We start from the raw sequence: 9,391 nt of genomic DNA, 5'->3' as shown, positions 1-9,391 counted from the left end.
GGACAGGAAATCCAAAAGTAAACATACATTTAATTATTTACAATGCTTTTACATAATGTCAAGCTGTTATGGAAGATGTGGACATCACTTGTGGAGATGTGCTTGAATTGCTAGAAAATAATCATATGTTTCCCAAAAATCACAAGTAATCATTTTGATACAAACATAACTTTTATATGCTAGTGGGTGAAAATTCTGTGAGTGTAGTCCCTCTGTAGTCATTTTTTGAGCTCAGCTATGAGAGATAAAACAGGTTTTCTGAAAAATTATAACTTTCCAGTTTAGCAGTGCGGAAATAGTGCTAGTCATTTTTCACGTTTACTGACTATATAGGTTTGTCCATCACTTTTATATAGGGGAGTGCACACACCAAATGTCAGCAAGCCACAGAATTTTTTATATGAAAATGCACAAAAAGAAAATAGAGAAACATTACTCATAGAATGGGACAGAGGAATAATTTTGGTAAAAAACAGTTTCAAAAAAACAGAATTGATGCTTTAAACCTGTGATTCTCTGGTGTCCTAAAAAAGATGGCAGGAGTGGAAAATCTGGACATGTGCAAAAGAGTCATTTTCTTACATGTCCTTTTTTCGAGAATCTCACCTTGAAAAGGGACTGCTGTCTGTATACCAAAAGGCTGTTTTCACATAGTTTTTACAAAAGTAACTACTACCATTTTGCCTTTATTAAATACTCACCAAACTATACCCAATATCATATCAAAACTCTGGTGTACAATGTAATGCATTTTCTGTATTTTCAGGTTTTAGTTTACGTGGAGAAAATTGATGGAAAACAGTAAAAAGAATAGTCCTCTGTGTCCATTATGGCATTTTTTGTTTTTAATGTTTTCTGCTCAAAAACTGAAAACTTCTTTTCAAAGTCCCATACACATGAAAAGTTTTTATAATCAGTGTGTGAATCTGCAAGTGTTTCATGCTTCTGTGTTAATAGGGGAGCAATTTTCCAAGAGAAACAGTAAATGCTATGTTTTATACCATGTTTCCCTGTTTGTCCGAAAATGTACTGCGCCGTGGGGTAGAAATGAGATGGTGTTCCCTCACTCCCCCCCCCCCCCCCCCCCCCGTATTTCTGGTCTTGTTTCGTTTCCAGTCCTAAAATCCGGTGAACAATTTTATTTTATCAGATTGCCATTCTTATGCCATCTGTTTTAGGTTAGACTACACCAAATATTTTTTCCATCGCATTTCCATTGCGGGACACCCTCCAAGTTTCTGTTATGGGCCTATTTACAGCCTACAAGGTTTTTCTCATTAGCAACTGGGGGACTGCTGTGGGCAATATCTTTTGACAGTTTTAAAAAAATCCAAACATGGCAATCCACAGACATCACAGCCTGTTCACGCTTTGCCCATCCTGTCCCCTCCACATTGTCCTCACATCCATCCCCCGTTTTGTCCCAGGGTGGGACTGAAAACATGACTGCCGTGGTGTAAAGGACAGCAAAAATGGCAAAGTGGGACAGTAAAGCAGACCTCAAAAATCAATGTTTTGTAGTTAAAGGGAAATACATAGATTTTCAAAACCTCAATTTGGAATTCTGACTCTGACCTTTTGTTTCACCTCTGTAATCAGATCACATGGTTTATGTTACTGCTAAAATGTTCCCCATGATGCAATTGTACAGTGGTATTTTTGTGTCTGCTTAAACGTAAACAAACCCCAATTTGCTCAAATCATTATCAATTTTCAGTGATTTAAACATGGTCCTATCAAAAAACTGTTACACCTGTCCTTCAATATATTTTCTATGAGTATTTTTGCAAAAAAACTGGAGTGGAAAAGCAGGACAGGCCAAGTATACAAAAAACAAATTTTGTCCAGCATTTTCCTGCTGCTGTCCATTGATTACAAAAAGCACCTCAGAGGACAAGAGGTTTGTAACAGCACAGTCCAGTACACTTTTTGATTCTGATGCACTTTGTTTTGAAGTGAAAAGCTCTCTGATGCCTTCCCTTGTGAGGTTTTGCCACCTTTAACAGGATTTTTTTTTTTTTTTTCACAGAACCATTTTGCAAAGCATTGCTTTTAATGTGGACCAAGATAATAGTAAAAACAGTGGTCAATCAAACAAAAATGTGTGATGAAACAGTCCGCTGTTTCTCGTAAAATATTCTCTATCATAAAAGTATTGTGAAGTTTCTGTGTGTTACAGTGCACTCATGTTTTGTATAAGATGTAGGAGTTTGGGGGAAAAAAACGCTAATAAAAAACTTACCACCAAGCCTTGAATGTTTTTGCACAACAAAGATATGAGTATTCCAAACTGCACACGTGGCCCACACCTTGTGTATTTTTCCTAATTTTTGCTCCCTCTCCTTTTTCGGACGTTCATCCCTGAGAAGTGGATTTACTCCTCATCGCTGAAAAAGTTAGAGGGGTAAAGATGTAGGTATTGCCCCACTTCATGCATGCCCACGACAGATGTCCATTTATATTGAAGCAGGAAAAGTAAAAAGGACCCACCACTACCAAATCCTTTTCTGCCACAATTTGCTCAATAGCTTTACACACTACTTAATTGTGGAAATTACATTATTTTTCTTCATACAGTGATGTTACCTGAGAAAGTGACTCAATGTATGCACTCCATTCAAATACACATGCATTTACTGCACAAACGATTTCCTGTAGGGTAAAGATGTGGGGCCCATTGCAATCAAAAGGTCAAGAGAAAATGTTTCAGAAAAATACCTTAAGTATTTTTCGTGAAAAATTGATGTGTACATACAGTTGTATTATCAGATAATGATTATTTTGCTAATCATTGGCAAAATGCTGTTTTAGATTTTATTTTGGAGAATGGTATGATGTAGTGGAGGGCATAAAACAGTTTGCCATTGCAATGTTTCTAGTTTTTTCTTTTTTATAGAGGCAAATCTTAATGTAAACTAATAATAAAGCTGTCTAGGAGAATCACAGTCGACCGAATGTCAAGCCTGTGGGGCTGTACTTGATTTTATTTTGTTTCCACTAATTATTGTGTATGACACTGATACCTTGTTCCTCTTAACATGCTCTCAATGGCTCTCTTTCAGCCCTGCAATGGAAAGTGATGGGTTCGTCTGATTTTCCGATAAATCAATCCATTGGTAAATGTATCTCAGCATCTGGAAGGTTGGTTGCTTTGTTTTCTGAATGTAATGCTCTAGAGTGCAGGGGAATATGTGTACATGCATATGGATTTATGGGTGCTGTTCGGTTATTCAGAAGGTTCACTATTCCGAAGGTTCATTATTCCGAAGGTTCGTTAATCCGAAACACACAAAATCCCTATACCTAGAGGTTTGTTAATCTGAACATTTGTGGCGTTATTCCGAAGATTTGTTAATCCGAAAATGAAATTCAGAATAACGAACCTTCGGAATAACGAATCTTCGGACTGAAGAGCCTTCGGAATAACGAACCTTCGGAATAACGAGCTGTAACCGGATTTATTATACATTAGCTACTTATTACGTTTTGATATTTGGAGGATTGTTTTATTGGCCATGTATTAATCCCAAAATGGATGCACTAACAAGTTGTAGGGCTTTGTTTCTCCTGTTATAACCTGTTTACTGTATGCAACCCTCTGCACAAACTGCTTAATTTAGTTCAAGGGAAATGCTGTCAAGACTGATGAAGTGCATGAAAGACAGTATATGTACAGTATGTGATTTTCCTGGAATGCCCTGTCTCAAGTAATTACAAACTGGCGTGGCTGCCATCTAGCATCTACAATACATGTGTCCATCTTTTTTCCTTATTATTATTTCAAGTGTACTGGGTGAACAGCAACAAATGTCAGTATGTAAATTTCTTCATTTAGTGACAAGTAAAACGTTGGTATTTTGTAACAGAGAGACTGTAGTATTTTGTCATTAGATCTGTTCAAAAACTCATTATTCAGGAAGATTAAATCAATATTCTTTGTACAATCTCTGTGTCCATTTTCTCTTTTGTAAGGTGCTGTTGAGTATTCTGCAGAAATTGAATTGGGCTGAAAAGGAGGAGAGAGAGGTGCATAATGATTAGATGAAGTGAAAGACAGGGAGACAAGCTAAAGTGAAATTATTAGTGTCATGAGTTTTAGAGTCTGACCCAATATCTAGAGGCCCGTGAGCATTAATGACTATAGCTCTTTATGCCCCTTAATTTGATGGGATGAATCCAGATCAGGTAATGTAGCTTCTGCATTGGCAGTAGTATCAAAATGGTCACCATGCATGCCACAGTCACTTGTTTTTACGATACACAAAATCACCAGTCCAGAGGACTTCATTATAATGGGAGTACACTGTGCTGAACACATGTTGATCTGAATTCATGCATCATGTCATCAAACAAACAAAACAAAAAAGAAAAAAGGAGGAAAACGGGAAAAATGCAAGCCGTGTAGTACTATATACCGTGTATACAGTAACTGCTAAATTTCAGAATGCTGTACCATATATTGGAGTATTGCAGTTTGAGACTGGTTGCTTATGACTACAGGCTGATGCTTGTTACTTGTATTCCAGAGGTTTGTTATTCCAGGGAGGTTGAGGAGCTGGAGTCCTAACCAGCTATAATTATATTGTCATTTTTCTAGGGATGCACACAAGAATTCCATAGTTGCATTGTGTCTTTGATGTTTGGGGTTTGATGCTGCCATCTTTCTGAACTGTAACAAAATGTGGGGTATATTTTGCTTGCTTATTAGGTGATACGCCATCAGCGTATCACCTATTGTGTTTGCTAAAATCTTCCTTTATTTTTTTTTACTCTCCTTTCTTTCTGGACAATTTTGTGTCGTCTATATCTCAACAATGACAATGCAGAATGACATGAAATTTTCAGTCAACATATCTCATGACAATATCTAGCCACAATAACATTTTCATGACAATAACATTATCTCTGACGTCACCTAGGCGCCATTTTGTGATTTGGACCATGTCACATGATCGATCATAAATTCATAACTAAATGTCATATCTGAAACATTTTCAGTGGATATAAAGTTCAGGACACGCTTAATCTTAGTTTTCTATGCTAATTACCCAGGTCACCATGGCACGCGTAAAAACTTTAAAATGCTCAAAACGACTTCCCAATGGGAAATCTCGAAGTTTCTGACAATTTCAAGCGTTTCAAAAAATTCTGCTAGTGCGTGTCCGTCCGCGCGTTTTCACACATCAGCAACATGAAAGATCACTTTTTCTGACTGATTTGGATTCCTTATACATCCAGGAACAATATCCATTGATTTCTGATCGATTTTGACCACTAACAAAGCAATGCACTTGCGTCAAAGTTCAAACTTCACGTGCGCGTCTATGTGCAAATATAGTGAAAAAACATGTCTTTGTTTATTTCGCCATAGCTCTTTAAAATGTCCATTGACCCTATTTTTTTATTGCATATTACAAAAGCATATGAATTGTAAACATTTCAAGTATCAACATTTCCATATATGCTCTATGACGTCATCATATTGTCATCTGAAATAAAAAAAGTCTAATTAAATTTTTTTAGGTACTGTTTCTGACATTCATTTGCTGGTATCTCTGTTGTTTTAGCTCAATATTATCCCAAATTCAGATATGTTGTACTTTGAACATTTCTCTTTCAAGTCCATGTCATTGTTTTGAAATTTGATGATGTCATCATACTGGAAATTGTGATTTAGAGGTAAGGTATCAAAATCAGACAAGTTTACGTGGTATGTCTGTGGGAAGTGATTTTTTTTAAAAAACATGCGTTGACTTGATAACGTCCAATCACCTTTACCTCAGCTGATTTTGCTCCAACCTTGCCAAAGTCAAACCTATCAGGACTGGAGAAATAGCTTCGACTTGAGAGAAAATTAAACTTATGAGGGGTCAAAATCAAGAGAATATCAAAAGAAGAGGACTTGAAAAGACCTTCGACTTTAATGCAATTATTTGACTTATGCAAGGTCGACTTAAGCAAGGTTGGCTGTATTATACTTGGTATCATTTTACAGTTAAGAATATGATCTTGTATTGATTTTTGTATGTCTGTCCTGTTCTGTGTGCACTGAGTTATTGCTGCTGAAAATAATAAGCAGTAAATTGCTGCTTGCTGGGTTTGTTTAGATCAAGGAATATTATTTTATAATGCTTGTACTGGTAGGGAGTTTGGTCAACTACCTACATGTACCTAGGACGATATACCAGGACAACTAGCCCCTGGACAACAACCCTCCCTCCCCCCCCCCAACAATTACCACGAAAGTATAGATATGCCATAGTATACGTACAGCCTATTAATTACTGAGCCACAAATTATTCTCCCCTTTTCTGGATGAGAAAACATGTAAGAAACAATACGTGTATACACACACATACAGTGTATTTCATAATTGCTTGATTATATTTACATCCAGTGACCCTGGACCACGACCACGCCACCGCTATAATGTCCGATTGGGAAAATATATACAATACATCCATGAACAATAGATAAAAACAGTAATACAGTAAAAGAGGCAGCTCAATATACTTTAACCAATTCCAATCACTCAATTACAAAAGAATACAAAATAAGAAAATTATATAATATAATATAGATAATGTTTATATAGGTAAAGATATATATGCATAATTCATTCTGATGATCTCACCTATACTTTATTAATATCTTATTTATTATCAAGTAATGATATTGATTGAAGTAGAATATTGATATTATATATATATATATATATATATATATATATATATATGTGTGTGTGTGTGTGTGTGTGTGTGTGTATAAATACATCCTTGTGCATATATGTACATTAATTATACATTGTATAGTGAACACACATAATTACGTGACAGTCTTTGTTTCAATTTCTTTCTTTTTGATGAAATTTGCTGATTCCCTTGGTATAATCATAACATTTTATGTCACTTCCCGGTAGACCCCGCCACAATTGTTTAATTTGTATATTTTTCCCCATATGGAATGTAGTAGATTTTATATTAGTATGCATGACATGTAGAGTGGGATGTAAATAACAATGACCAAAATTGAACGCCAATAATCAACAACAGCAACAGCGTCATTGCAGCAACAGCTTAAACGTGCAGTAACTGTATGGGGCACCAAGTGTCGCATGGCCTATTTCGTTACGAAATAGGTCTTCTTTTTTTTTAACGAAATGGCGCATGCGCACATGCAGGCGCGTTCCTGGAGGTCATAAAGAGTCTCAGGCCTCGGGAATGAAGAGGAAAAGAAAGCTACATGTTGACGGTAGTTGATCGTATTCTTTTGTGGAACCAGTATTTTTTCCTCATGCAGTATGGGCTCTACTCCTGTTCTTCCACTTTTCTTCCATCTGATCTCCCTTGCTCTTCGTCTTTCTGTCTGCCTTTCTTTTTTCTCCCCCTCCTCTCTTTGCATGGGTCAGCACTGTCACGACTAGTCCTATTTTACCAACAGTCTTGAAAGCAACCTTGTTTGATAAACAATTTTTATTGGTCTTATTGCACCATTCTCTTTTCTCCCTCCCTTTCTTTTTCTACCACTTTCTCTCCTGTGCCACGTATTTTTTATACTCAAATATCCTCATGTATATCAAGGTGCTAATTTTTAATGCAATTTTAATGTGTTTTTGACGTGATTTTAATCATATGTATATTTGTCTCATATGCTTTGCAATTATTTTTGCAATGCTGTTATGAATATCACTTTTTCATTTCATTTCTATGTCAGTCTTACGTAAGCTCACAGTGTTAGTCTTCGGACTTTCTGATGAGTGACAATAAAGACAGGTGAAATGAAATGAAAGGAAAAGAAAAGAAAAGAAATGAATGAAATGAAATGAAGTGAAATGAAAATGTTTCGAAGCTCGCTCAAATCGAAGACCCCGGGCAATGCACTGGCAGGATTTCACACAAACGGCATGAATCTACATTTGTTTCATTTAAAATGTCTCAAATACGGCTTTTTCTCCTCTAGTCTATATCATGTCTTGTTTGAAATAAACCCACTGGTGACTGCTCGATAAAAACAAAGAAAACATGTTACTGTTTGCTATAAATTGAAGGTACGTTATTCCGAAGGTTAGTTAATCAAAATGAAAGAAAAAAAAAAGAACTTTCGGTTTTCGAAGAGTTGTTATTCTAACAGTAAAAGAGAAAAATAAACAAAAGTTTCGATATTTCGGAGATTCGTTGATTCGAAAACGGAATAAAGTTCGGCATTTTAAACAGCGGAGAATAATTCAAAAAAGTAATGTAAATGGCAGGGGAAAATCTTTAAGGCAAGAATTAGGTTAAATTCATAGTTTTGCTATCGTTAACTTAAGAAAAAAAAAAATATATATATATATATACCGGGCAGCGAGGGATGCTTCAGAAGGAGTTATAGAAGAACGATGGGAAAATATTTAATGCAAAAAAAAAGTGTACTTCTTAGTTTGACGTCGCTAATTTCCCTGCGATGCGTGGTGTTCATCATTCTGATATGCCGAATCCGAAAAACGTAAATTTCCTTCGACTTTGAAAGTAACCACGGTTCATATAATCCAAACATAATATGTGGCATGATTCTTAAGTTCCGCTAATCTGATAATAGACTAGGGTTCGTTAATCTGAAAAAGAATGTTGTGGTTCGAAATTTACATCGTTTTCAGATTAACGAACCCTTAAAATACCGAATCTTATTTTGTTTTGGTATCAAAGAACCTCTAAAATAAGGACAATTTTGTTTTTCTTGTTCATTTATGGATTAGGGAACTTTCAGAAAAGTGAACTTTTTTCCCTTTGTTTCAGTTTTGGATTAACGAACCTTCGGAATAATGATCATTCAGAATAGCAAACAGTAACAATTTCTTTTTTTTTTTAATCAAGCATATCGCGATAATTCAGAAAATAAGTTGGACGAGAAAGAGAAAATTTAAGGCAAGAAATATGTTTGCTACTTAGTTGGACGTCGTTCATTTATTCTTTAATCCGGCACTGAGCTATACTTCCAATGTAAGTATTGACGGAAGGGGAAATTTGCAAGAAATATGTTTATTTCTCACTTTGACATCGTTGATTTCTTTCCACGGTATTCATTACTATAAAAAAAAGAAAAAAAAGTAGGCTTACAGGGATCGTTACTCCGAATCCCACATACGCAAAAAATCTCTGTGCTCAGATGCTTGTTACTCCGAAGATGAAATAGACTTCGTTGATCTGAACATCTGTGACATTATTCCGAAGGTTTATTAATCTGAAAACAACAACAACAACAACAACAACAACAACAACAAACAAACAAGAAACCCGGGGGTCTCGATCGCGCTCACATGAGTATCGCAAGTTCACTTTCCATGCATTCTTGCAGACTCTTTACCTGAGAACATGGGAAACTTGGGGCTGGGGCAGCTTTGAGAGCTGGGGGC

Source organism: Diadema antillarum, unplaced genomic scaffold (assembly GCF_040938485.1).
Source record: "Diadema antillarum isolate AM-2024a unplaced genomic scaffold, OU_Dant_1.0 seq00001022_RagTag, whole genome shotgun sequence".
Classification (NCBI taxonomy): domain Eukaryota; kingdom Metazoa; phylum Echinodermata; class Echinoidea; order Diadematoida; family Diadematidae; genus Diadema; species Diadema antillarum.
Note: the sequence above shows the minus strand (reverse complement) of the source record.